The 2,786-nt window shown below is 31.3% G+C and overlaps 1 long non-coding RNA gene across 2 annotated transcripts in view; it reads left to right on the top strand.

Moving 5' to 3' along the window:
• Window positions 1–2,229, top strand: part of LOC109546320 — a 4,804-nt gene extending 2,575 nt beyond the window's left edge. For both annotated transcript variants that reach the window (XR_007281401.1, XR_007281400.1), the window contains exon 6: window positions 1,956–2,229. This is a non-coding gene — a long non-coding RNA (uncharacterized LOC109546320). The remainder of the gene's footprint in view (window positions 1–1,955) is intronic.
• The last annotated feature ends 557 nt before the right edge of the window (window positions 2,230–2,786 follow it).

Below are 2,786 nucleotides of genomic sequence, written 5' to 3'. Positions count from 1 at the left end.
ATTTTTCTTTTTGAATGCTTAAGTATTCCAATATGCTACCAATTAAACATGGACCAATTTCTAAATAATGCTTAATAACAAAGTTGAATCTTCAACTGTTAATATCTTCTAGAAATTTTCGAAAAAAAAATTTTCAATATTTTTCTGGTACTACCCAAGGGAGCCTCTATCACCCCTTAAAAGGAATGACTCCAATTTTGATTCACCCTGTATAATAAATTAATTAATTAAGTAAAATTACTAATGCAAATATGTATTTAGGTAGGTATATGGATAGCATAATTATATATAAAGCTAATTGAGTACCATTTTATGGTAGTGTTTCGTGGTTCAGTTTGCTTTTATACAGAGTAGAAATGTGCAACCCCTACTTTGGTTCTGTTCAGAACTTTTTTGTGTGCACTTTTCTCTCTCTGTCGAAGTTTTCTCGACATATTTTCTTTAATTACTACAAGTTATTTACCTTTTTAGTTAGTTAACTTAAAAGTTATTAACTTTTTTATCTCTTATTGTTTGGCCTAAGATCACTAGTTTGCCCGAAAATAAAAATTCTTTGTCGTTCTCAAAATGTGTAAGTAATTAAGTTAAATTTTTTAAATCTAATAACGTTTTCATTCAACAATTTTGGTGTGCATTATTAGTTGATTACTAACAACCCAAATTATTTTTCTAAATTATTAGTATTTAGGTTCAGATTACAATTATTTAGTTTTAATAAACTTTACTTAAATAATAACATTGCAACAACATGCGCATCGATATAAACAAACAAAATTAAATTTAAATAACCATTCTAATGTTAGCTGATGAAATTGGCCACCTTGACATTCTAGGCATAATCTCAGTCTTTTAAAGAAATTAAAATTTACGGACCGTAAAGTTTGCACTGAAGTTCTTATTTCGTTAGAAATATTAAATATTATTTCCTCAAGTTCCTCGATTGTACTTACTTCTGTTGAATACACCGTATTTTTTAAATGGCAAAAATCAAGCGCGCTTAGATCCGGAGATCTGGGAGGCGAGTTTATAGGAGCTTCTTGACTTCTTCCAATTCAAGGACTTGGAAAGTTTTGATCAAGCCGAAAGGATTTGAATTTTTTGCGGGCAAACTGGTGCCCTTAAGAAAAAACATTATGAAAGAAAAAAGTTGAAAAATAACTAGTAGTTATTAATTTATGTTTTAATTATTAATATAAGTTAAACAATTATCTCGATAAAAGTTTAAGTGCACACAAAAAAGTTCTGAACAAAACAAAAGTAGGGGTTCCACATTTCCACCTTGTATAAGAGTAAACTAAACTACCATAGAATGGCACTCAATTAGCTTATGATGTATACCAAAATTGAAGTTTCTATGTTTAACCGTTTTAAAGAAACAACAAAAACTAATATTTTTCGCCATTTTGGAGATCAAATATCTCAAAAATGAGACCTCAAATTAAAAAAATTCTCAAGAAGACCCCGCTCTAAAATGACTAGGAGAGCACGCTGTTAAAATATTTTAACATATTTACGGAACACCCTGTATCATAATATTTAGAATAAGACATGTATAATAATAATTGAAAAATTGAGTGTAGAAGAATAGTAGAGAAAATATCCTCTGTCTACTTTTGGTCGTAATGGACCTTTACAGGCATTATTGACCTGGAAATGACGTACATGTGGCGTAATTTTCTGACGCCAATGCAACGTTATTTTCTGACGTCAATATGACGTGATCTCTGACGTTTTTGATTGTGTTGAAATATCAATTATATTTTTATAGTATGGTTATATTGATATAACTTGAGTTCAATACACTGAGAAAGCCATACAATTTCCGGTATCTCCGTGCCAGCTCCGTTGCCCCTTAACATAAAAAGCGCTCCATTATTCGCCTGGCGCTGATAAGTACCATACGCAACCCAAGATAACTACCACATTTGTATCTATTAACATATGTTTACTTTAAGGGATTATAAACACCATACAAGCGCCCTTTGTTTCAACGTAAACGCCAAGTCATAAGAGAACAGTCTTTTGGCCCCACCAGAAGCGCACGATGTGGGAGAAAAATGAAGAGCAGTTACATATATTTTTTTAAAGTTAAGTTTAGTTATCAGTGTATTTTTGTACTCTTTATACCCCCTTGCAGACCTTGCACTCACTCTCTTACTTTAAAAGTATTTACCTTTATCTTGTTGTCTAGCGTTAAGATTAGTGAATAAACGTCTTGTTGCGCGATAATAACAGTTTTTTTTATAGATATTTTGTTTTGGAAATTAATGATCCTACGAAATAATCTGGCAAACAAGAATTCCCCTTAGTTCGTCGTTCATACCACGTGTACTTTCATGTAAGTTGCAGAGTGCAAAGAACAGAAATGTTGAGTTGTTTTCAACTAGGAGTTTTATAAAGTGATTTATAAGCAAAGATAAGCTAAATTTAATTCAGCATATCTGATTAGAGTATGTTCACAGTTACAGAATTTTCAGCAGAACCAGATGAAAGGCTAAGTATTGACCCCAGCATCAAAGAGGTCTTTTGGTCACCTTTCAAACATAAAAGAAAATTTGATAAATCTCTAAGAACTTCGAAAAACGTTGGGACCTATTTGGTATTCAGCGCTTATATGAGACTGCCAGTTATATAATGTCGAGTAAGTCTAGAAGTTTAAATACATTGCCAACATAGAATAAGAAAGAAGGTTTAAAATGTGAACTGTTTGGTAATAAACCAAAATTGTATTGGGTATAAGGAATTTCGTCATTTTTTTGCAATAAAACGTTTAAGCTATAGAAATA

Source organism: Dendroctonus ponderosae, unplaced genomic scaffold (genome assembly GCF_020466585.1).
Source record: "Dendroctonus ponderosae isolate FM_Combo_2020 unplaced genomic scaffold, Dpon_F_20191213v2 Dpon_F_20191213_4, whole genome shotgun sequence".
NCBI lineage: Eukaryota > Metazoa > Arthropoda > Insecta > Coleoptera > Curculionidae > Dendroctonus > Dendroctonus ponderosae.
Note: the sequence above shows the minus strand (reverse complement) of the source record. Positions and strands in the feature narration are given on the sequence as shown.